Source organism: Phyllostomus discolor, chromosome 5 (genome assembly GCF_004126475.2).
Source record: "Phyllostomus discolor isolate MPI-MPIP mPhyDis1 chromosome 5, mPhyDis1.pri.v3, whole genome shotgun sequence".
NCBI classification, from domain to species: Eukaryota; Metazoa; Chordata; class Mammalia; order Chiroptera; family Phyllostomidae; genus Phyllostomus; species Phyllostomus discolor.
In genome coordinates this window covers 146212044-146238764 of record NC_040907.2, presented here as the reverse complement: position 1 = coordinate 146238764, position 26721 = coordinate 146212044, and the positions used below count along the sequence as shown (strand labels likewise).

The following is a 26721-nucleotide window of genomic DNA, read 5'->3' as shown; positions in this document are numbered from 1 at the left end:
TACCCTAGAGGATGGCAGAGCAACAAGATGGAAGGAATCTGAGTCCTGCATAACTTCATAGAAAACTGCCTCTCCATTCTACATAGGCCAAACATTTCCATGAGAGGAAAATAAAATGCATAGTCCATCTTCATTATTCATGGATTCTGTAGCTGTGAATTCTCCTACTTACTAAAATTTGTCACCGAAATCAATACTTACGGCACTTTTTCAGTCATCCGAGACATGTGCATGCCCAAAATGGTGAAAAATTTGAGTGGTCCAACCAGAACGTTCCCAACCTAGGTTCAGCAAGGCAGTGCTCTGCCTTACCACTTCAACTCTTATACTGTAAACAAGCTTCTTTTTTGTGTATGTGTAGTACCATGTTTTGTTGAATTTTTGTGCTTTGTTGGTAATTTCACTATATGGCTCCCAAATATAGTGCTGAAGTGCTGTCTAGTATTCCTACACGCAAGAAAGCCGTGATGTGTCTTAAAGAGAAATACGTATGTTAGATAAGTTTTGTTCAGGCATGACTTACAATACTATTGGCCATGAATTCAATGTTAATGAATCAGCAGTGTAGACTAAATAAGGTGCCTTTAAGCAGAAACACACATAAAACAAGGTTATGTATGGATCAGTGAATGGGAATGTCATGGCCAGAGGCTTGCAGAAATCTAATCCTGTATTCTCCCATGACCAATGGTTCAGTACTTGCTAATTCCATGCTCACACCAACTTTACAGAACATAACTACTTACACTGACTTTACAGAGTTTAACTCCTACAAATAATGGGAATTGACTGTATTTCTTATTTAATCCCTTTTAGCCTCAGATTAACCTTTACCTTAATTAATACAAGGTTCCAGTGCAATTGTTACTAGTTGCAAACAAATACATTTATTGATCCTAAGCCATACATTGTGTCATCGATGTTCCCAGAGGAAACACAGGACACACTCAGAAGGAGAACAGAAGAGTTTAATTAAGAAACTATTTTAAACCGACTCTAGACGCAGAGAACAGACGGATGGGGGACAGAAGGGAGGGAGGTTGGGAGACTGGGTGGAAAAGGTGAAGGGGTTAAGATGTACAAATTGATAGTTACAAAATAGTCATGAGGATGTAAAACACAGCACAAGGAATATAGTCCATAATATTGTAATACCTATATGTGGTGCCAGGTGGGCCAGACTTATTGGGGGACCACCTTGTAAGTTATATAAATGTGTAACTGCTATACCGTATACCAGAAACTGGTACAATTTTGAATGTCAGCTGTAATTGAAAAATAAAATTTAAAGTACAAGTGAACAAAAAAACTATTTAAAAATTTTTGGAGTGAGGGGACTGTACCGGGGTGAGTAGTGTCCCCTGCAGATTCATGTTTTTCCCAGAACCTGTTGATTTCATAACTGACAGCAACAGAGACATTAGACACAGTTCTCTGTCTCCTGTCTGGCGAGGAAAGAAGTGTAGTAAGTGAAGAATGTGTTAACAATCCAGCCCGACTGAATATTTTACAACTGAGTATACGTGTGTACATGCTCAACTGATCTGCCGAGGACTGGACAGAGGTCGAGCTTGTGGCCCACAGAACGAAAATGACACTTGTAATCAGTTTTGTTTCCGCTAAGTTTTGGTCAGACTACAGAATATTGCCCATTATAAAGGGAAAAGAGAAATACAGAGACTTTGAATTGTCCCCCTAGGAGAGTCACAAAGATGACATATCTTTGAGGAAAGGTGTATCAAAGTGAGTCCTTTAAGAATTACATGACAAGATTACTGGGGGAAATGCCTAGGAATGATAAAAAGGGAGAGGGCAGAAACAGGGTGCGGGGAGAGGCTGTGAGTTCTATGTGAGGAGAGTGGGAGGAAGGAGGATGGTTTAGGAAGAGACTTAACTCTGTGCAGCTCTAAGGAAACCTTAGCCAGGTGGCCTCAGCAGTGACTGAAGGAACACCACATTGGACAGAAATGGCCTATTCCTAGCTCCCTTGCAGACAGTCATTGGCTGGAGGTGGCCCAGGAAGAACACGGTCTAGGTGTGAACACTGTGGTGGATTCTGAAGGTGCTGTCGCTGGACACTGTCAGCTAATTGCACTGTTAATGGTGGGCTCTCGCTTAGAGGAAGATTTGAGCAGTACATTCCCATGGCTGCTACAAAAGTTTAATAAAAGGTAATGTTTCAGTTTGGTCGAGGCATGATTTAGGTCTTTTTGCCTTTCACCATCACAAAAATATATTATAGCTAAAAGCTACTAAGAGTTTTAGTGAAGGACACCAGCATGCATGAGTTCAAATCTTGGTATTACCGCTAACCAACTTCATGACCTTGGACAATTGCCTTCATCTCTCTGAGCTTCGGTCTTCTATATAGAATAGGGAAGAGAAAAATAGAACCTTTCCCATGGGGTTATTGAGAGGATTCAGTGACATCCACTGAGCTCATGTAAAGCACAGTGCTCGACACACACTACAAGCATCTAATAAATGTATCCTTAGTGTTCCCATTTCCTTTAGAATACCAATGCAGACATCTAGAGGGAACTTTCAGTCTTAAAGGGCACTTACACAAAATGGTGATGGGTAACACTCCACCTCAGCTAGAACAGCATAAAAAGAAATAAGCAAGACGTGCATAGTTGTAGAAGAGAGAACAATATACAGTGTTCACATCCCTACTGTGGAAGCAACGGGGTATGTGAGATTGCTTTCCATTAGGACTTGAAAGGAGGTGAGAATGTTTCTGGCCTTGAAGCCTTGGGGACTACAGCTCTCCTCCCAACTCTGCAGCTTTCTTAAAACTTCAAAGAACAGCTCTCCTTACTTCCTGACCAATGCTTACTGAGGCAGAGCTTTGATGAATTTACCCCTGGTTTGTCCTTCCTGTGACCTCTGGTTCACCATATTCAAACTCTTCCCCATTTCAATTTTCAAAAGCAGGCATGGAAGCAGACTGAAGCTCTCTTCTCCTTTTTAAAGCTAGGTGTTGGCTTCAGCCACAGTAAAATTATTGAATCGTTCATCACGGCAGGCAACAAGCAGAAAAGATAATGAAAGATGCCATTAATAATGAGGTAAGATACCTAAGAAAAAACTCAGTAAGAAATATGCAAGAGCTGTATGAAGGATACCGAAATACTTTTCAGAGCAGAAAAGAAAGACATGAAAAATAAAAACATAGATGAATTTATTATTATTATTATTATTAGATAAGCATTAACATTTAAAAAATCTCAATCTATAAATAATCTGCACATATAAATATGACTTCAACAAAACTACCAGCAGGATTTTGGGGTCTGTGAGGACTAGACAAACTGTTTCTAAAGTTCTAAAGGAAAATCAAAATGAACTTGGGGGCCAGAGGAATGCAGGGTTGTATGTTTCAGAGAGGGTAAAAAGGATGCTTTCATTTGAGGGTACAACTTGAAATGGCTAAATACAGAATTTCCCAAAGGACTGTTGGCAGCATAGTGCAAGGCAATGTAAGTGACATGAGGGGACTGTTTCTAGGTAACCACAGGGACCCTCCATGAAAAGCCAGAAGCCTCCGACCAGCACTTCAGTCGACAGTTGCCTCCTTTGAGCTGGGTGGTCATGTGATCATGGTGGGGCTGGAGACCCCAAACCTTTGATCTGGGTGTTCTTTTGTTCCCTTGCACAATGAGCACAATGGGAAGGATTCTTCTCCACATGGAGGCAAGGTTAGGGCCCTTTTGCATTGATTTTAAGAGGCAGGGAAAGAGGTGAAGGGAAGACAGCCAGTGTGGGACCTCCAGGAGGGTGCGATGTCACAGTTTATGTTTAGTCATATATAAGTATTGCTTGGCAGTGCCCTGGGATGAAACATTTACCAGCATTTAGATGCAGTTATTTATCTTTCTCTCTTCTTATCCCTTTAAATTATTGCCCAAGGCTTGAGAATGCTCTCAATTAAAATTTTTTAATTAAAAATTTTTTTGAAAAGGCAAACTAAAGCTGAACACACACACACACACACACACAGGATTGGAGCATTTGGAAAACATACCAGCAGCAGCATGCCTAGAGGAAAGATATTTAGGACCGTCATGTCCTTAATGCCTTAATACCAGCAGTCTCGGCCATGTGGGTATGCAACCAGTTTCTTAGGTGGGTTTGAATGTTCCTGCAAAGCCCTGTTAAAATCCATAACATAAACCCTCAGGAAAATCTGGATGGCAAAACCACTTTGAGTAACTGTGAATGGCTGGCACCTATACAGCGTCAGAAATTGTCAGTGAGTCACCCAGAATGAAGGAGGACCTCAGTGTAGGATGATAGCATGCTTGCCAGAAAACAAGTAGGCTGCCTGAGGAAAGCTGGGGACAGATGGAAGGCTTGAGAGCTGCTTGTTTGCAAGCAGGAGAATTAGCCTGCTTGGAGGAGCTGTAGGGTGTTGACAGGAGGGGCCGGAAGGGGCCCGTAGGGTTATTTGTCTGCAGCCTCAAGTTCTTAGCAGCCTTAAAAGGTGACTACTGCTTAGTGGTAGATTTGTTCAAAATAGCAGAGGAAGCCTTCTCTTTTAATACAGTGAAGCTTCATTTGCCTTTAAAATAATAATAACAATAACTACTGTTTCATGTCTAAATGATTTTGATTTTTGAAAATGCTCCAGAAAACAATGTAGTCAGCACTGGTGTTTTGTTTTGGTAATGGAGTTTTACAAAATTCAGTAACATAAAAGTTCCTTTGCTTATCATTTTATCATTTATCTCAAAGTTTGCCACTAGGTCCTCATTGAAATTCATAGACTTCCTGGTACTTGCTAAATATCGAAAGTGAGAGCTCAGCTCAATGGGTGGGGGTGTCCTTTAGGAGATCTGAGAGTTTGTCTTGGTGGCCTATCCCCCTGTCTGAACCCTGAAATTGGCTGGGGAACCATGGCTGCCAATGAATATTTCAGGCTTACAGTTGGGAGGGACCGAAGGCATCCTGCCGGGGAGCTCTGCCCACAGGGCCCCCTGACTGCCACGGATGAGAATAAGTCTATCAAGACATGATCTGCTTGGGGAGGAAAGGTGGCCAATCTCTCGAAGGAGGAGGACCAAGAGCCTTTCCCTCAATGGCTTTTATTGGGTTCGTTTACACAGGAATTCAGGTAAAGCTCATTACTCATTGCCAGGAATAAGGATCAAATAACAAGGAACTCTGAGGGCCTATTTTGAGTTAGGGTCAGATAGCTAAAGAGCTATAAAACTTTGAGGAACAAACTTACCTCTTCTTTGGACCCTTATCATTCAATTGAGAGCATTCTAAACAAAGCAGGTTTCACAGGATTTTACATATTCTTTCTTAGGCCTGATCACCCAGGGAACCCGCCCTTTCCAGCACAGGGCTGCACCACCCTCTGTCATTGTTTCAGGCTTAGGTGGAGCAAGGGAAGTAAGGCAGTGGCAAGTAAGGGAAGTAAGGAAGAAAGATTAGGAGATTCTCTCACAGACAATGAGGACTCAGGCTATGTCAAAGCCGAGGGGCAAGAGTCCATCACCCCCTTTTGCTGTAGCCCCCAAAGTCCTTCCTTGGGGGCCTCCCACGTGATCATGCCTGTCTCAGGTCATTCCCCCCTTGGGGAATCTTACCCGTCATTGGCTAACCAACCAAGCATTGGGGGCCAGTTATGGATGAAGTAAAAGGAGCAGAAGCGGAGCTCCTGCCAGGGAGATAAGCTTTTGTCTCCTCAGCGGCTTACAGTCCAAGGTCATTCCCTCCACCTTAGCCTTGGCGGGGGTTACAGCTTCTGATACCAGGCAGGGTGGTTCCTAACAGCATCCTACACCTTGTGGTGTTGCTCTGGTTAAGTTGCAGTCCACCCCGCAGAAAACCACTCCAGAACCCCAGGGAGGGGTGGGGGACACTAAACTGAGGAGCAGAGCACATTAAAACAAAAAGTCTGTCCCACTAGAACCTTTTTGGAAATCCAAGAGGGAGAGGGTAAGACATCAGGGGAGGGCATGGAGGTAAGGAATTGGTTCTCAGAGCTGAAGAAATAGGGGTGGGCAATACTAGGATTATTCAGGCAGAGACATCACACCAAATAAGAGTTGCCTCTCTCAGTCCTTCTCCAACATCTGCAGGGCCTGGGGCAAGAGTGCCGGTGGACAGAAATCCAGATCAAAAGCCTAAATATTAAATAAGCCTAATTCAAGCTAATAATTGTGTTCTATCATTTTACCTTGATACCTTTAAACAACAAATATTTAAACATATACATATGAAAACTCAATTTGTTTTTTTGCCCTGGCTGGTGTAGCTCAGTGGATTGAGTGCAGGCTATGAACCAAAGGGTTGCCAGTTCAATTCCCAGTCAGGGCACATGCCTGGGTTGCAGGCCAAGTCCCCATTGGGGGCCACATGAGAGGCAACCTCACATTGATGTTTCTCTCTCTTTTTCTCCCTCCCTTCCCCTCTCTCTAAAAATAGATAAAATCTTTAAAAAATAAATTAAAAATATTTTTAAAAACCCTCAATTTTTACATTAGTGGGAGTTGGTAAAATATCAAAGACATTCGAAGTTAATGATTGTGGTGCACATCTGGCATTCTGCTGCATTGGCGAATGCCGCATGAGTAATAACGACATGTAATTTGTGAGTTATTATGTATTTTTGTCTTCATTTCAGCAAAATTGTTAGTTGTGCTGTTTGGATTATAACAGCTTGATTTGTGCTCTATTGCCAGAAATGCAAAGTTAGATGATAATTTTTGAGTCATAACAGTCCTTAGTTTTTTTTTATTAATTTCAATTTTGAGATACTTTATTTTGCTGAGGGAGTAGCTACTGGATTTGTCAATAGATATCTTAAATTCAGAAATAAATCCTTAACTGTATAAATCACATTCAAGCACTGTATTGGGATTGTATATGATAAATTAATATTTTTCCATAAAATATTATAAATATCTTAACATATTTATAAAATATTTTAATTTCATCATATAAGTTGCTATCATTTATAATGTAATGTTTCATCTCTGAAAGCAACATATAGAACCAAACAATATTTCTAAAGTTCTTTCAAAGTTTCCAATTCAAACATCTCTTTAGCTGAGATATACTTTGTTCTATAAAGGCCAGAAAATTGGCTTTATTTAAATTATTTTAGGATTATTTATGATTGAATCTTTCCCTCAATGTCTCTAACTTGTGTGACATAAAAATAATGTTCCAAACTAAAATTCTTGCTACTCCAGAACTGTACCACACATATTTGTTTTAAAGCCTTTGTCAATAAAAGCTCATCAATAATAATTCCTATCATTTGTATTTGCTTTTTAATTTGAAAAGCATTTTCTTGAATGGCCTCTTACGTACCTTATGAGATGGCATTTTATGAGTGAGGACACTGGTTAATAGTCATTCAGTGACTTCTCCAAAGACACAGAAGAGAGCTGGAACTTGAACCAAGGTCTTTTCATCACTGCCCCACTCTCCCATCACGAGGCCATAGACCTTGAACACCCTCCGCCAATACTTTCATCCTTCATCCTCTGTGCACCCTTGTTCCGGCTGAGTCAGAATGTCTTTCTGCCAGTCCTATGTCCATAGGCTTATGGATGCATCAGGCCTTTGCACTTGACCAGGGGGAAACCACTTCCAGTGATTTTTTGCCTAATCCCTTCCATCTGGGCCTGCAGACTCCATCTTAGCAATCTGGCTCACGTAAAGAGGTCTGATGAATCATCTCCTTAGTAAAATGATGGTGTTGGTCTGTATGGTCATATCCAAAACCAGTTCAGTATGAGGCTTATATCTGTCCACCACAAAATAAGAAAAATAAAAATAGGATAGTGTATTTTGATAGAGCCAAATTTTTCAGATTAAGGATTATTCTTGATTTTGAGATAATGTCCCTTCTAATTTTTTTTTGTAGGGGTAGAGGGAGATAGGTTTAAATACCCTTTCCTTTATAAAATGATGATACTAGGTCTATAAAATGGTAATTTTAAAAATTGAATGTTCTCAGTTGACAAAGTAACTAAGGGGCAACCTATGTCATTCATCTAAATGAGTATTTAGTTGTAATGGTTTTTGGAATTTCAGACATAGCAAAACCACTGGTTTAGGGGATGGTCAAACATTCCCTGACTCCCAGGCATATCACCAGTGGTGTTCTGCCTCAGTGAGCCAACAGCTAGCTGATATGAGCTCTCCAAATGTCATTTAGTTAAAATGTTAGCCTTGTGCTCAATACACAGCCCTGGCACATGAGTATCACCAATTTCTACCAAATGACTTATGGAAACAGTGACGTAACCTGATGGATGAAACAACTTCCAATTATGCAGGCTTTTTACGTGTTGCTTAAAAGGAGAGCTCTAAATATGTTAATGTCTCAAAGGTAGTGTTTAATGTTAAGAACATGACCTCTGGAGTCAGATAACCAAGGATCAAGTCCCAGCTCCACGTCCTGCCATGCCATACCCACCAGACAAATTACTTTTTCTAAGCCTCAATATCCTCATCTTTAAAATATAAGCAATATAGCCCTGGCTGGTGTGGCTCAGTGGATTGAGTGCCTGTGAGCCAAAGAGTTGCTGGTTCGATTCCCCATCAGGGCAAATGCCTGGGTTCAGGCAGGGTCCTCAGTAGGGGGCGCTCGAGAGGCAATCACACATTGATATTTCTCTCCCTATCTTTCACCCTCACTTCCCCTCTCTGTAAAAATAAATAAATAAAATCTTTAAAAAAGAGCATTAGATCTTAAAAAACAAAAATAAAATGGAGGTAATATTAATGAACAGTGTCAATTCTATGACATTGGTCTGAGGAATATATATATATAAGCGTATATATATGTATATGTATGTATATATACTGTCTGACATATAGCAAGCACTCAATACACATTTATTATAGATAAGCCAAGGGAGAAGTCAACAGAAGTGTAGGAAAAGAATTCTGAGGTCCACGTATGTGACCAGAACAGTGACAGAATTTGGGGAAAGTTTAAAAATATTTTTAAAGATCACCTAAGAAGAGAAAATAGAATGGTTTACTTCGGACTTGATCAGAGTTACTGTAAAACAGCACAGAAGTCGTGGACCCAAAGGGGAGGTAAGAGAGTAAGAGCCTTTGGAGCCAATGGAGAGACTAAGAGCCTTTACCGGACACTTGGCTCTGAAGGCAACCGCCTGGGAAAGGGGACTGTGTTGCATCAGGCTTGGGCCAGACTGCAGAGGAGGAAGCACTCCAGTCTGCACGGGAAAACCACCTGTGTACTAGCAGCTTAGCAACAAAGGATTTCTGTCAAAATCTTGGTTTAAAAATGTGCTAACGTTAGGGAAAAGATAGGTCTAGAATAAATGCAGTCCCCAAATTTAAACTCCAGAAATGTACTATGCAGACTGAAAATAATAAAATTACATAACAGAATTATCATAAAAATAAATAACATAACTAAATGCAATGCAATCCATCTGTATTGGATTCTGGATTTTAAAATTTTTAGTTCAAAGGCATTTTTGGAACAACTGAGAAATTTAAATTTTTGTAGGTGTCATAACAGTATTGTGGTTAAGAAGGAAAAGGTCATATTCCTAGTTGCCATATGTAAATTATTTCAAGGTAAAATGTCATGAGATCTACAATATATAATAATTTAGGAGAAAAAAATCTCTCTGTACTGATAGCTGATAAAGCTAATATAGCAAAATACAAGTGCTGAAGCTAGAAGGATAGGGAAATATTCACTTGTATTATTGCACTACACTTTCAACTATTCCATAGATTTGAGTATTTTTGAAGTAAAAAGTTTTAATAAAAACTAAGTGGAAACTGATGAGGCTTCTACTTACGAATATCACAAATTTATGGAAAAGAGAAGAAAAGTAAGAGAGAAGGCCACTCCCTCACTGTTCCCACGTGCGAGGTGTGGAGGAAAAGGTGTGCAGTTTAAGAGCTTGCCTGATGCTGGCTTCCCTCTTCTGGACGCTGTGTCCTGAATGCCAGCAAAGGGAGCCACCTACATTTCACCTACTTTTAGCTTCCCGGGGCCCCACGGTTACCTTAAAATATTTTCTAAATTATTTGAATTGTAGTGAGAATATATGGTTCTGGGTAAAGTAATTATGGTGAGTAAATGGTGAAATAAAAAAAAAATTACAACACCGAAAGGCCCACGGGTACATTCAGAGGAAAATGGACTTGGTGCTGCGACAGCGGACAGTGGTCTGTGCGCGGGTGATGCCTCGCGTCTCCAGGACGATGGTCTGTGTGCCGGGGGTAGCTCCGTAGCATGCGCGCACAGGGTTAACCGCGGACCCGGGTCCTTTGCATCCTCTGCCTGCCCACATCTCGCCGCTAAAAGGAGTCAGTGGCCTGAGGCCGGTTGAGTGACGTAGCCCCTTCGCATCTGACCTTCCCAGTGGTCCGGCCCCCGCCCCTCCCGGACCCCCCTCCCCCGCCCCCCGCGCGCTCCACAGTCATGTTATTTTCACCGCCATTCATGCGTCCAGGCGTAGTTACAAAGACAGACATTAAGAAGTCTGCGGGCGTCGCAGAAACCAGAAATGTGGGCCCGGAGCGTGGAGAAAATTATGGTGGTTCTGAAGGCCCCCAGTCGCCCAGACTCGTCATCTGACCCCTTCGTGGTCAGGGGGGCCTGCGTTTGCAGATGTTTCTTTGTCTGAATTTTGAAAATAAAGCCTGTACAACTTCAGAAATGTGTATGTGTATGTTTGCGCGCATGCACACGCCCTTTTGAAACTTACAAAATGGAGACACTGGTTTGCCTTTGTCTACTTTCATAAGCTATATTTTATAAAACAAACTTTTAAGTAATAGCAAAACCGGGTATTAAACCTACGGAAACCTTAGAGTAAATACATATTTTCATACATAGTGCTCCTGAACCAAGTCAAATCATTTAATCTTGTGAAAAACCAAGATTTTTGGATCTTTTATTTGAGAGCTTCAGCTGGCAATATTTCCAGCTGAATATTTTATCCAGCCTGTGATATTTTATAAGACATAGAAAACATAAAATAGTGCAAATGCTTCGTTTTTATTACATGATCAAATAACTGAAAAAGTGATTAATTGAGCAAAACACAGTGACATTTATTATCATCAGAGAAAGAAAATTGGCATGTACAGAACAAGTAAAATGAAATGTCCAAACAGAAAATTACTTCACTCTTTCAACTAGTACTTAACCAATGATGCTCTAGGCTCTGGGGATTCAAGGGTAAGTGGGACAGCTGGCCTGTCCTGAAGAATCTCCCAGGATTCCGGAAAAGGGATGTTGAGTGCAGTGGTCAGTATTATGAAAAGGTAAGTACCAGGTGCTGCAGAAGACTAGGAGGGATACCCCACAGGGTCAAGGTCATGGCTGTGTGTGGAGGTGATGGGAGAGATGGACTGAGGGAATGCTTCTTGAAGGAAGAAATATTGAACTGAAACTTGAAGAACAGAAATTATGCTAGTAGTTCCCTAACTTTGCTGGATATTAGAATCACCCAGGGAGCTTTTAAAAATCCCTGTGGCCCAGGTTACACTCTAATTCAATCAGAATGCCTAGGAGTGAGAGCCTGGCATGAGTATTTTTAAAAAAGATCTGAGGTAATTGCAAAGCACAGCAAGGTTTGGGGAATTACTAAGGCAAAGGGAATTACTGTTTTTTAGTTTCCTGCAGAAAAACATTTTCTGAGCAGGTGTGTAGTAAGTGCTAGTAATTATCCTTCCTTCTCCTGTGCATTGCCTTGATTCTAGTAATCATTGAGGACATATTTATTAAAGCTGGGGCAAAAGGTAATCAAACTCTAGGTGTTTAAGAACACTAGGCCTTCTTAAAGGAGGCCCTTTAACACTATCAGCTATTCTGAAACTTACCATGGCAGGTCCTCGCCTAAAGAGAAGGTCAATTGCAGCGTTTTGACAACTGGGGAAAAACCTGCTGCCTTTTCATTCTGTGCTAAAATTGTTTCTGCAGAGGCAACAGCAAAAGGACTGTTGTTTCTATCTTCAAATGGCTTTCCCTTCTTTATTAAAAGAATACAAGGCCTGCAAAAACTATGAGTACCTCAATCATGAGAGGTCAAGAACAGCCTAAGGAGGAGGCCACGTGAAAGAATACTCCTTCATGTTAGTGGAAGCAAGCTGTGCAAGCTGAAAATTAAGGCTCTCTCTACCTGGTCATGAAAAGACCTCTTGCAATTTATCTCTTGTTCTAAAAGGTAGTTCCAGGCCTACAGGCACTTTAAAGGAGAAAAGAGAAAGAAACTTCTTTTAATCCAGCTGAAGCAATCTGTGTTTTCATTAGATCAGAGACCACAGAGTATGAACCCCTTCTTTGGGAGAAGGGAGTGCTATTCTCTGACATTCGAGGAGACCTACCAAAACCCTAAGTACCAGGACATTGTGCCACTCCTAGAAATTTCCAGGGAGTGAATCCCACACTGGCTCTGTCTTATCCCTATCTCTATCTTGTCACTACGAATTTTTGCATCTCTCTAGGAAAAGCAGGAAGGCAGATGCCGGGCATTTATTCCCGTTTCCTTGGTCCTCCCTTGAATGAAGCATTGGGTGCAACTGTGACCCCGTGGGATTACCAAAAGGCTATCTTGTGATCTAGATTCAAGCCACAAAGGTCCTCCAAATTCAGGGAATTCTGAGGGGCTAGGGCCAAGAATGAGTCTGGAGGGAGAACACTCTTTTCATTAGTTCTATAATTAATGCACTGAGTCTCAGCCTCTGAAATGAACCAATCAGCACAAAGCCCTGAAAAGTGGAAGCTGACCTACAATGAAGCCATTCACGGGCAAAGCCTATTGACAAGAAAATGTTTAGGGAGAAAATAAATGTGGATTTTGAAGCAGACTCCCAAAACGTAGCTGGGAGCTGTTGCTGAGCCCTGGAAATAAATCAGGCTCTTCCAAATACCTTTTCTTCATGAGCACAATGAGGTAACGCCTCCTTGCATTTATATGCAAGTATTTGCCAAGTATTTTCACAGACATTACCTCATCTGAGCTTCATGGCCACCCTGTCAGGTTGGCAGGGCACACATGATCTTTCCCTTCATTTAATACTGTGAGAAACTGAGGCTCAGAGCAAGTAAGTGTCTTAGGGAAAGGGCTGAGCCCTGGACCCATCCACATCTGACTGTAAAGTGCTCTTTCCACTTCATTTGCATTTCTTCAGATGTGGGCTTAGCATTAGCTCTGTTGGAACCACCCAGAGTGCTGGTAAAAGATACAAATTTCTGGACCCCACTTTGATCTTTCGCAAGTGACTCTTGGGAGACTCTTTTTCACCTGCAGACTATCCCAGGTGATTCGGATAAGAATTACATTTAGTAACTACCATGCAATTCGCCTAGATAAGGCCCACGAGTGTTTTGATGCGTGGTTCTTGTGAGCTCTTGGATCTACCATTTCCTTAGTGTTGTACCAATTTGTCCTGTGTTCTACTGGAGAGATCAGACTACCTACTGCCTTCTTCCCCTAACATCCTCCCCATAGTTCTGCAGGGATGCCTGGAACGTCCACTCTACAAGCAGCTCTCTGTGTTCAAGTAATATGGTGGTCACGTGCACAGATGTCATCTGAAGGAGCTGGTGAGATCCTCTGCTAACTACCAACTTAGGACACCAGCTGTCCTGAGAAGGTGAATGAGGATCCTGGCAAGAGGAGAAGGAGGTGGATACTGCTTGGGAGGCTCCTGTTCCAGTTCTGCTTATATTAGATGGGTGGCCATGAATAAGTTGGTTAACCTCTGTTGCCTTACTACCCCTCTTCTGAAATCCAAGGGGGTATAGCAGACCCAAATCCTTATTTGTAATACAAATTTTATGCTGATGTAAAACAGTTGAAGGCTGAATGGGATAGGCTACCTGTAAGACTTGATGTGACAGCTTCCTGGAGTTCATCAGGATTTAGCGAGTCAGAGAGTGTGAACCTTCTGAGGTGGTTTACCTTCTTGAATCATCTTTCTTCCCCCACATCATGGTCGGTCCACTGAGATGGAAATGCAAATACAACAAAGCCCCAAATCACTCATATCTTGAAAACAGATGTAACCTCTAAGACTTGTTCCAACTCTATGGGAATCTCAGACTTGAGCTAAATTGTTTTCTAGCTGGGTAAAAAAAGAAACTTAAAAGACTGATTACAACTGTACCACACTGGGGTATAATTAGAAAATTACCCTTTAGACTAAGGCAATGCATATTGACACAGAGGTATCTTAAATAGGCTGTGGGGAGAGGGGGAAAGCAAAGTGTCAGGTGTGCTGTTATTTGTGGTTTTCAAAACAAAAGAAGAATAATATGAGAAAGACAAAACCCAAATATATATCTGATTATGCACAGAATCTCTGGGGAAAAGCAGAAGAAACTGATGATGTTAATTAATTCTATAAAGAGAACTGAGTGGTAGGGGATGGTGTAGGAGGGAGGCTTGCTTTTCCCTCCAATCCCTTTTACACCTTTCAATTTTCACTATGTTCACTTTACATTTTTTTTAAAGATTTTATTTATTTTAAAGAGATGGGGAAGGGAGGGAGAAAGGAGGGAGTGAAACATCCATGTGTGGTTGCCTCTAGCACACCCCACACTGGGGATATGGCCTGCAAGCCAGGCATGTGCCCTGACTGGGAATCAAACTGGCAATGCTTTGGTTCACAGGCCTGTGCTCAATCCACTGAGCTACACCAGCCAGGGCCACATTTTACATTTTTAAACTGCACTTTGGTTTTCCCTATCACTCCCTTTACACATTTTGACCAGCAATTCCACTTCTGGGAATTGATCTAACAGATATACTCACACGTTCAAAATATGACATGACCATATAGTTGTTCACTGAAGCTTTTTTTTGATAATGACAAATATTTGAAATATTGTCAATGTCCATCAATAGGAAACTGATAAAATAGATTGAGGCATATCCACATAATGGAATGCCATGCAAGCTGAGTGTGTTTTGGATATGCTAATATGGAGAGATCCACATTGTTGAATGAAAATAGGAAGATTCACCCTGGCTCATGTAGCTCAGTGGATTGAGCTCAGGCTGTGAACCAAAGGGTCACTGGTTCAATTCCCAGTCAGGGCACATGCCTGGGTTGCAGGCCAGGTGTTCAGTGGGGGCCATGTGGGAGGCAACCACACATTGATGTTTCTCTCCCTCTCTTTCTAATAAAAAAGGAAAAGAAAATAGGAAAATGCAGAGCAATGTGTACAATATGAATTCAAAAGGGGGGGTTAAATATATACATATATGTGCTTGTATGTGCATTAAAATCTTTGGTAGGGTACACTAGAAACAAATAATAGCATTTATTTAATGTGGGAGAATTGGGCGACTAGGGAGTGTGGATAGAAGAAAGACTTTATTGAATAATGTTTTGTTTTTTAATATATTTTATTGATTATGCTATTACAGTTGTCCCATTTCCCCCCTTCTCTCCCCTCCACCCTGTACCCCCCTCCCACCCACATTTCCCCCTTTAGTTCATGTCCATGTGTCATACTTATGAGTTCTTTAGTTTCTACATTTCCCGTACTATTCTTGCCCTCCCCCTATCTATTTTCAACCTACATTCTATGCTACTTATTCTCTATACCTTTTCCCCCTCTCTCCTCCTCCCACCCCCCTGCTGCTAACCCTCCATGTGCCCTCCATTTCTGTGGTTCTGTTCCTGTTCTAATTGTTTACTTAGTTTCTTTTGGTTTTGCTTTAGGTGTGGTTGTTAATATTTGTGAGTTTGCTGTCCTTTTACTATACATGTCTTTTCTTTATCTTCTTTTCTTAGATAAGTCCTTTTAGCATTTCATAAAATAAGGGCTTGGTGATGATGAACTCCTTTAACTTGACCTTATCTGAGAAGCACTTTATCTGCCCTTCCATTCTAAATGAAAGCTTTGCTGGATAGAGCAATCTGGGTTGTAGGTCCTTGTCTTTCATGACTTGGAATATTTCTTTCCAGCCCCTTCTTGCCTGTAAAGTCCCTTTGGAGAAATCAGCTGACAGTCTGATGGGAACTCCTTTGTAGGTGACTGTCCTCTTACCTCTTGCTGCTTCTAGGATTCTCTCCTTCGTTTTTACCTTGGCTAATGTAATTATGATGTGCCTTGGTGTGTTTCTTCTTGGGTCCAACTTCTTTGGGGCTCTCTGAGCTTCTTGGATTTCTTGGAAGACTGTTCCCTTTGCCAGTTTGGGGAAGTTCTCCTTTATTATTTGCTCAAATATGTGCTCAATCTGTTGCTTTTCCCCTTCCGATTCTGGTACCCCTATAATTCGGATATTGGAACGTTTAAAGGTGTCTTGGATGCTCTTAATCTTTTCCTCAATTTTTTGAATTCTTATTTCATCATGCTTTCCTGCTTGGTTGATTCTATCTTCCTTCTGGTCCACTGTATTGTTTTGAGACTCATATTCCTTCCTTTCACTATTGGCTCTCCTCCGCGTGTCTTCCTGCATCTGTTTTATGGTAATCTGCATTCTTTCATCTAAATTTCGTCCAAAATCAACCAGTTCCGTGAGCTTTCTGATCACCAGTGTTTTGAACTGCGCATCTGATAGATTGGCTAGTTCTTGGTCGCTCAAAAGGATGAGACCTGGGGGACTGATCTGCTCTGTTGAAAACATAGTTTTTTGTTTTTTGTTTTTTGTTTTTTTTTTCCCCCGTCTCTCCTTTTTTTTTTTTTTTTTCCGGTCTGGTTGCTCTTGTTACGGTGGGGGGCAGAGCCTTAGGTGCTCACCGGGGCTGGGCACTCCAGTCGCTAGATTGTGACGTTATATGTGGGGGCGGGGTGGGAGAAAACAATGGCGGTAGTTCCGTTCCCCTGGACTCAGACCCTTGTCTGGGCTTCTGGGCCGCGAGTTCTGCCCTGGTCCACAATCGCTGCCCCTCTGGGTCTGCCAGCCGCAGCTTGCGTACTCAGGGATCACCGCTGCCTTCTTGCGCGCCGGATGGCTTTTGCGCCGATTTCGCGCCAAACCTTCCCCCGACCTCCGCGCCGCCGACCCGAGCCAGCCCCGCGCCCGCCGGCTCGTCTTCTCCTACCAGTCCGGATGAACGCGTCTACTTCAACTTCTTGGCTGCCCGACTTCCATTCAGATAAATCCTCTGCCGGATCTGGGTGTTATTCTGATAGTAAATTATTGTTGTAAATTATTGGTTTTCTAATCTTGGTTGTGCGAGGAGGCACGGTGCGTCCACCTATTCCTCCATCTTGCCGGAAGTCTGAATAATGTTTTGTGTGTTAATATTGAGCCATGCCAATATAATATCTAGTCAAAATTAAATAATTAATATTTTAAAACAATATATAAAAATTGTACTTTGGCTTCCTCCCTCCTTTACACCAAACACTGCCCTTATGATTTTGCTTCAGGGCCAGAACAATACAAAATATCACACTCTTTTAAAGAAGGGAGGCCAGCCTTTGGGCCTCCCTTCATTCTTTCAAACAGCAACTTGCAGAAAATCCAAAGCAGCATCTTTTCCCTCTGGCTACCTAGTCTTTGGAACTCTTCTATGCCAGCTTTTTATGACCGCTTTCCCCCATCCCCACCACTCCAACCCCATTCTTATTAATCTTCTTTGATGAGAATCAATCCCCTCTGAACACTGCTGTAGCCACCACAGCTCTGATTTATAGCACAAGTTCGTGCTTGGAATTAGAGGAATGCAGAAGCATGTCCCTGAACGTGAGTGACTCCATAGCTCCCCAGGCTTGGCCAACTTTGGTCTCTACTGCAAACCCTTAACTGGTCTCCTATCTCGCTTTCCTCACATAATTGATATCTCAGGGTCTTTTAAGAAATAAATCATTGCTGCCCTGGCTGGGTAGCTCAGTTAGTGAGAGTGTTGTCCTGATATGCCACAGTTGTAGGTTTGATCTGCAATCAGGGCACAAGAATCAACAAATGAATGCATGAATGGATGGAACAATAAATCGATATTTCTCTCTCTCAATAAACATTTTTTAAAAAGAAAGAAATCATTGTTTTTCACACTGAATCAGTCTTTTCACACTCAAGGCTATCTGAGCCTGCCTCCAACCCTTGCTAAAACCCCCACATACCCTGGGCACCCATTATATGCTTATCTTCAGTTACTTCCAAACTTGGCTCAAGCCAGTTCTAAGAGCCTCTAGTTCCTGCCATCCCCCACTCTCCCCAAAGGCCAGTGGTGGATCTAAATCAGCTACCACTCAGGTCTGAATCAATGAACTCCAAGGGTATCATTGCATTCACTTAATACAAACATCCCAGGCATTGGGCTGGATGCTGGGGGGACAATCATGAACAAGATCGATGTGGTCCCTGTCTGCATGGAACCAGCCGCCCAGTTGAGAAGGAAATTCAAGGGATCAAATGCTGAGAACTTTAATAAGACGCTTGATTCTGGCTGCACATTAGGATTTTCTGGGATCTTTTAAGAAATACTGATATGTACTCTAAGTCTACTCTTGACCAACTGAATCATAATTTCTGCGGTTAGGCCCAAGTGGCAGTGTTTTCAAAAGTCTCTAGGTGATGCTAATGACAACCAGCATTGAGAACACCTCTCTAACACAATGGATTTATAGGCAACCTCTTAATAATACAGTCAAAAAGATTCCTGTGTGATAGTTCTTAATTGAATCATAAAAATTTATTTTCTATAGATACAAGGTTAGGAACTAGGGTTTTGTTCTGAAAATGCATTTCATACCACAACAATTTAATCTTGAAAATAAAAGACAAGAAGTCCAAATACATGCTTTACAAAACATCCGAGAGACAGGATGGACTAACTTGTTGGTAAGAGTCGTGCAGAATCATGAATGCATTTTCCAATGTCCTTGATTGACAGGGTTTGGACTTCTTGGCTCTACTCCATTCCTTAGAGGTTCTAATGGGATTTAACTACATAAATAATGTTCTACTGCCCCAGTCATCTATTGCCTCTATACTAAAGGCCCAAGTATGCAGTGATAAGATGACGTGACTTTTCAGTCAGTGGGCCTTACAGTGCAGAGTATCATCCTTTTGCACCCTAGCTGGTGGGCAGCTCTGCATATTGCAGAAGGCAGCTAAAGACCTATGAATAAGGTTTTTCCTCTAGACTTTATTTGGGGAATAGGATTAATGTTTCTAATTTATTATGTGTATTGAGCCTAATCAGACCAAACGAAACAAAACAAAACAAAACAATACATGGGAAATAGTGTCAGAAAAATGAAATGTATACAGCTTACAAATAGTTAACCCCCATTTCTGCAGCTGTAAAATGAGCATCATTACAGATGAAACCACATAGTTTTGTTAGGAAAATTAATGGTGATCATTTTGGTATAGTCTGATACATAACACCACACAGTAGATGATATTTGCTATTATTTCTCTTAATATCTGAAAAGGAAGGCTGGGAAATGATGTTTCATCATTTTATGAATTACAGATTTACAAATCGTCCTGCAAGGTACCAATTTACACTCCTACCAGCAGTATACAAGAGTACCCATCGTTAGCATCTCTACAAGAGTATTATTCTTAAAAAAAATTTTTCCCCCAATTTGATAGATAAAATTGGTGTTAACTTGTTTTGGCTTTTGTTTATTTTATTAATTCTAAGGTTGAACTTTTTTTCTTGTTATATCTCTGGTCTGTTTTATATTTCTTTTTGTAGTTATGTATTTTATACATCATCGAATTTTAAAATTTTAATGTAATGTCTCAGTCTTTCAATTTACAACTTCTTTTGCTTTCATGTTTCCTCATCTTGAGATCACATAAATATTCATTTTTTTCATCTTCTAGTTCTATCTTTAAAAATATTGGGCTTTATAATCCATTTGGAATATATATTCAAATATGATATGAGGTAAAGATTTCATTTTTCTCTGAATAATCACTCATATTAGCATTGGTGTGGGTAGTTAGCTAATTATTAATAAAGGAAGGAAGCAAAGGGGATCAGATATTTAGAAGCCTGCATGGTTCCCTAGGAAGGTACAGCTTCATACACTCACCAGGGAACCACCGGTCTGTTCCCCTCAGATCACTGGGGGAAGGAACAGAAAAGAAGGAAGTAAGTACATGCACAGAGGAGGCAAAATGGCAACCACAGAGGCCTGTCAGTCAAGCCTGGGAAGGAAATAGATTTGTTAGGAGGTGGACCCATCAGAAGCCTGGGAAAGCTTGGGAAGTTGATTGGTTATTTTGAAACATCAAGCCCAAGACATGATAACATAATCCCAGCTAACAAGGCCCTTCTCTCTCTTGTTGGTTAAAACTCACCCCATTTTTAAAAAATATTTTATTAATTTTTTACCTAAGACTTGTACTTAAGACTGGGCAGTGTTAAGTATGTATGATGTTTTGGGCAACGGGAGGGAAGGTAAGGGAGGGAGAGAAACATCGATCAGTTGCCTCTTGCACACCCGAACAGGGGACTGGCCCCACAACCCAGGCATGTACCCTGACTGGTAATTGAACTGGCAACCTTTTGGTTTGTAGGCCGGCACTCAGTCCACTGAACCACACCAGCCAGGGCTTACCTCATTTGTTTATGTGGTCTCTCTCTGTAGTAATCATGTGGGTTTAGCAGCCTCCTGGGGCCCATGGCAGACTGCGTAGGCTCCAAAGGACTAAGTTTTAATATGGCACAGAATCTCTGGGCTTTGGCCCTTTTTCTTGCCTTGATTATCTGTGGCAGGATAGACAGAGATACGACACTGGGAACCCAGAAGGGGCACTCTTTTGGTTTTGCATCTGGTACCACAATCCCCCATATGTGGATCTCCTGAAATGCTTTCCTTGTGACAACACAAGAACCCCACTTCCAATGGCAGGGTCAGGACCACTTACTGTATAATTAATTCATTTTCATTGATTTGAAATACCATTCCATTGTTTATTGTTCCAATAATTTTTACTGTTTCTTCTTGTAATAACTTCATATTTTTTAATGAATTATTAAAGCTTTATATATATATATTTTTTAAATTTTTTTTATTTTAATCATTGTTCAAGTACAGTTTTCTCCCCCCTACTCCCATTCCAGCCCACCCACCCAACCCTCCCCCCTTCCCCCCCATTACCCCCCACCCCTAGTTTTTGTCCATGTGTCCTCCAAATTTGTTCCTGTAAACCCTACCCATTCCCCCCCTGAAATTCCCTCTTCTCTCCCCTCTGGTTACTGTCAGACTATCCCCTATTTCAGTGTCTTTGGTTATATTTTGCTAGTTTTTTTGTTTGTTTGTTTTGTTGTTTAGATTCCTGTTAAAGGTGATATCATGTGGTATTTGTCTTTCACTGCCTGGCTTGTTTCGCTTAGCATAATGCTTTCCAGCTCCATCCATGCTGTTGCAAAGGGTAGGAGCTCCTTCTTTCTTTCTGCTGTATAGAATTCCATTGTGTAAAGGGACCATAGTTTTTTGATCCATTCATTTACTGATAGGCATCTAGGGCTTTATATATTTTAGTATCAGGCAGTGAAAATTCAGAGGAGAGTCTTGATCCTGCATCTTGTTTGTGTGGCACAGGCTTGTACATACTCATTGTCCCCTGAAGCAAAACTCATGGTGCTTTTGGCAAATGTGGAGAATGAATGTGTGTATATGTATATATTTAATTCTTCTAGCTGGTCTAATAAGCAAATTAACAGAGACAGATTAACAGGAAAAAATCAAATTTTAGTTACCTGTGCATGGGAATTCACATAAACATGACAATTCCCAAACTGAGGCAGTGTTAGGTATATATGATACTTTGAGCAAAGGAAAAAAGTGGGGATGGAGTATTGGATTTCAGAAGTGAGAGTGGGAGATTGAGGAAGAGGGGACACACACGGTAGGGAGATTCTTGCTGTGAAAACTAAGAAACTTTGGGACACAGGGTATCTAGTAAACACATTTGGAGTCTTCCTAAAAGGCTTCGGGTGATTATGCCAAGGTTCCCTTCGGAAAGCAAGTTTTTCTATCTGAATCTCTTTATTAGAAAGAAGTAAAAAATTCCTCTTGAGTTTGAACTTTGATTTCAGTTCGAAGCACTGTTATCCACACCACATGCTGAGGACGGCTGCTCCTGACACTGCCCCCTCCAACCCCTGCCCTAAGTCAAGGTACTTTATTCCATGTGATGGAACACAATGTGGTCATTAAAAATAAGCTTTTCCAAAAATAGATATTTAGGAGATGGGAAAATGCTTTGGATATAATATTAAAAGAAAGGATTCAGGTGACACAACATGATCTGGCTTTGTTAAAACAAAACCAACAAATTACCTGTCTGTATGTGTAGAAAACAGATCGTAAATAATTACATCAAGATTTTAACAGTAAACTATTTCTATAATGGGTGATTTCTACTTTGTTGTACTTTTTAGCCTTTTCCAAATTTTCTACAATGAATGTGCTCTACTGCCACAATTAGTAATTAGTAGGATTCCATAAATGGATGTTTCTAGGCCCACCCCTAGCACTTGTCAGAGCCCTAGGAGTTAATCCCACCCAGAGAAAAGATCATTTCTTTCTCCATGGGGGATCACAGACAGTTACTTCAGTTCAGTCTTTGAATTGGGAGATGCTGCTATTAGAAGATGTTACATGCCAAATAACATCATCTGGAATCTCATGGGACCCTTTGTGCTGTCAGCTGGGAGAAGGGTGTGTGGTGTCTCCTCCTACTTGCTCTCTCCAAACCCCACTGGGAAGGGCCTGGAAGACACAAAGATGGTGTGCTGCATCTGGGAGGAACACAAATACCAGCTTGTCTCTGACCCTCTAGTCCTATCAGGAATGCTTGGGGTGTTAATTCGACCATCTTTCACAGCTCGTAAATCTACTTGGGGGCAAAGCTGAGCTGCCAGACACCAATAAGCAAACTCCTTTAGGGCTGGCAGTTTGAGTAAAGCATCAGGGATCATGCATCAGTAAAGTCCAATAAAGGGCTTTGTGTGTGGGGGACTGGGAAGCAGCTTCTCACATTTGGATACAATAGAACAAAACAGTGGGAAACGTGAATGTCTCGTTATCTGGACTGGTGGTCTCTGCTATGCCCGGCCCGCCCACTGAGCCATGGATCCTCATTCATTCACAATTCTTTGCATGCAGATGAATCTATCTTGCTCCCAAACAATTGCCTGCACAGACTCCTGTAAGATTAGTTTATTTAATCCCTGTCTGTAAATCCAAATTGACTATATTCGCTTCCACAATCTGCTAGCCTTTTTACATTAAAATCTTTTAACCTTCAGCCAGGTCATTTGTGCCTGGATTCACTCTTCCTTTATTCATTCAGTGGTCAGAACAGAAGTATTTTCCTCTTTCCTGGGACAGAACACTGCCCCTTAAGAGTTCCCAGTATTTCCTCTTGACAAATATGTTATGGTTGAAACTATCAGCAGAAATCAATTTCAACCTCTGGATTACAGCTTCCTACAGAACCCATCTGATCCTCCATTGGTCAGTTTTAAATTCAGCTGTTTAGAGCTTCTAAGTAAAAATATCCTTTCCAGCATCTGTTTCAAGAGGAAAGGTGCTGAGGTAGGCACAGTTTACTCTCTCCTCAGTCCAAGCCTTTTCTGAGGGGGTTGGAGCTGCTTCCCACCATTAGAGACATAAGGCTCGTCTGACCAAATCTGCAGGCTGACGGAGGTCGGGGAGGACTGCTGGCTTCGGGAGAGACACACAGTTGTTGCCACCCACGATCGGAGACTGTAAGTACCAGAAAAGTAATCTGGCTGTCGTGGATCTCTGTGTGGGACAGGCATCAACGACATTCCCACAGATTCTGGAGGAAAAACGGTCTCCTCAGGCCTTATGGACTGCTCCCAAGAGCATAGCAGACGAGGAGGGTTGAGGAACACAGTGGAGGGGGAATCTGAAGAGTTATCCAGCCTTGGCTTTGGCCGAGTGTAACTCTTGAGCTCTAGTTCCCTTATCTGAAGAGAATCCACAGGGGATTATCTGGCTAATGGTGTAGGAATTTAGTACACAGTAGTTGAGATTATTGATATAACTGATAGTAAATTGCATAACGGTGATTATTGATACTACTACTAGTGGGGAATTTAAAAAACTATGATTGGTATTGTTCTTGCTAGGAGTGAATTAGATGCATAACTATGATTATTGATATTATTATTCCTGGTAGTGGATTGATAACTGTGTTGTTATTAGCACTATTGATAATGCCAGTATTAACTACTGCTGTCTCTATGTAATGGTGAGTAGACTTCTTAAGGGAACTGAGTGAAGATCATAGAAGCCCATTCACTCCCTTAACACATGTTCACTGAGCACTACCCACGTGCCTGGCACTGCTCCAGACTGTGCTACGTCAGTGGAATTCATCCTTGTGAAGTTCACCTTTGTAGTGGGGCAAGATGAACAATAAATGTAATAAATAAGCAACTTATGCTGAGTGTAGAACTTATTTTTATAGGGACAAAATAGGGCAGGGTAAGGAGAATTGGGAGTGTCAGGAGAGAAAGGGAAGGGTGAAATAAAGGTTTCCGAAAGGTAGTCCTGAAAGGCCTCCCCAACAAGGCTGACATTTAAACAGGAAGGTGGGGAGTACGTCCTGAGGAATGCTCAGGGAAGAGCATCCTAGGCAGCAGAACTAGCACCTGCAAAGGTGGGAGGTGGGGGAGCGTGCCTGCATATTCAGTAGAGGGCTGGAGTGGCCAGAAGCATGTGGGAAATGTGTCAGGGGCACAGAGGCAGGTCAGGTGGTAGGTCAAACTGGGGACTCTACGGACTTCAGCTTTCAGTCCAAGTGACACGAGGAGACGCTGCAGAGCTGTGAGGAAAAGGCACGACAGTCGATTTATGCCTCAACAGGACCACTCTGGCTCCTGAGTTGAAACCAGACTGCGGGGTCAGGGAGAGGGGGACAAGGTGAAAACAGGGGACTAAGTGATTTGCTGTGGGTTGTGAGGGGCAGTATATGACTCCAAGGTTTCTGCCTTGAACAACTGGAAGAATAAAGAGGCCATGATAGGAGGAGGAAGACTGAGATAAAGCAGGTTTGGGGAAACTTAATTCAGTTTTGCTCACACTTCTGCAGACTTACAGCTCAATAAAACCCTTAGGTTTAACTGAAACCCTTAGGTTTCAGTTATCCTAACTGAAATCTCATCTTTAAACATATTACATTTTTAAGTGAGGACACATAGTACAAAGTTATTAGTATGATGAATACAAAATGGAAAGTGAGCTTTCATTCCCCCTCCATCTTCTGCCACCCAGGTCATCTCTTCGAGTTACTTACCATTTACTTGCACTTCCCCCCAGAGGCAGCTTATGCACAAATTAACATGTTATTTGTAATAATTTTTGTACAATGGTAACTTACACACTGTTCTGAACTTTGCCTTTTTTTTTTCCCTTTCAGTAATCTACCTTGATCAGTAGACATAGGCCTGGTTTATTCTTTTCATGACTCCAGACTTTCTGGTGTATGAATGCACTATAATTTATTTAGCCATTCCCTTGCTGATGAATAGATGTGCTGTTTATAACTTTCTCTTCAGATAACACTGTGATGTATTTCCTTATCATGGGGCCTTTTACTCATAGTGTATATCCATTTAAGATTTGGGCAAATATTGCTGTTTTCCTTCTAGAATTTCTCAACGATGCAAGAGAGGTATTCTCCACCAGGGCTGATAGGTAGCTAGCTGTAACGCACCAGTGGGACTATGCTGGTGGTTAATTATCAGCACACTTCTGTACCCACAACCTCTCACAAACAACTGAGTCTTCTTAGTAAGACTGGCATCTGGGTGTTCAATATTTTAAATATTATTCCTTGATCTTTACTAATGGAGAAGTGGAAAATGGTATCACAGTATATAGTTAAGTTGCATATCTCTTCTTTAAATGCCATTTTCTTCTCTTTATGTATTGTTCATTTTGTTATTTTGCTTCTCATTTTTTGAATGTTTTTATATGTAAAAGTATCAATTCCTGGTCTGTTACATGTATTCACAAATTGCCATTTAGCTTTTTATTTTGTTTGCAGACAGAATTTTTGTAAGTTGGTTGTATCAGTCTTTTCATTCATAGTTTCTGGGTTTTGCATTATAATTAGAAGGGTTGTTAGTAACACCATTCTATTTCTTGTAATTTGGTAGTTTCATTTTCAACTCCTCTGAAATATTTTGATGTAGAGAATGACTGGGTCCAACTTTATTTTTCCCAGATGGCTCTTCAGTTGTTCCAAGACCATTATCTTTCCCACAGATTTGTAACAAATGTCCTTATCATACACTGTGGATTTGAGGCCATTTCTGGATTCTTTTTTTTTTTTTTTTTTTTAAGATTTTAGTTTTTAGGCCCTGGCTGGCAGAGCTCAGTGGATTGAGCGTGGGCTGCGAACCAAAGTGTCGCAGGTTCGATTCCCAGTCAGGGTACATGCCTGGGTTGCAGGCCATGACTCCCAGCAACCGCACATTGATGCTTCTCTATCTCCCTCCCTTCCCTCTCTAAAAAATAAATAACATCTTAAAAAAAATATTTTATTTTTTAGAGCAAGGGAGAGGGAGGAAGGGAGAAAGAGGGAAACATCAACATGCGAGAGAAACATCGATCTGTTGCCTCTTGCACACCCGACAACTGGGGACTTGGCCTGCAACCCAGGCATGTGCTCTGACTGGGAACTGACCCAGTGACCTTTGGGTTTGCAGGCTGGCACTTAACTCCCCAGGCCACACCAGCAAGGGCTGGATTCTGTCTTCTATTTCACCAATTAGCTTATGTGCTGG

General features: G+C 41.5%; 1 long non-coding RNA gene across 1 annotated transcript; it reads right to left on the bottom strand.

Annotated features, from left to right (window-relative positions):
• Positions 1-6176: 6176 nt before the first annotated feature.
• Positions 6177-26278, bottom strand: LOC118500860. The gene is made up of 3 exons (XR_004903446.1): positions 26105-26278; positions 9984-9990; positions 6177-6190 (listed from the first exon to the last, which is right to left on the bottom strand). It is a non-coding gene; the product is annotated as an uncharacterized LOC118500860 (long non-coding RNA).
• Positions 26279-26721: the final 443 nt, after the last annotated feature.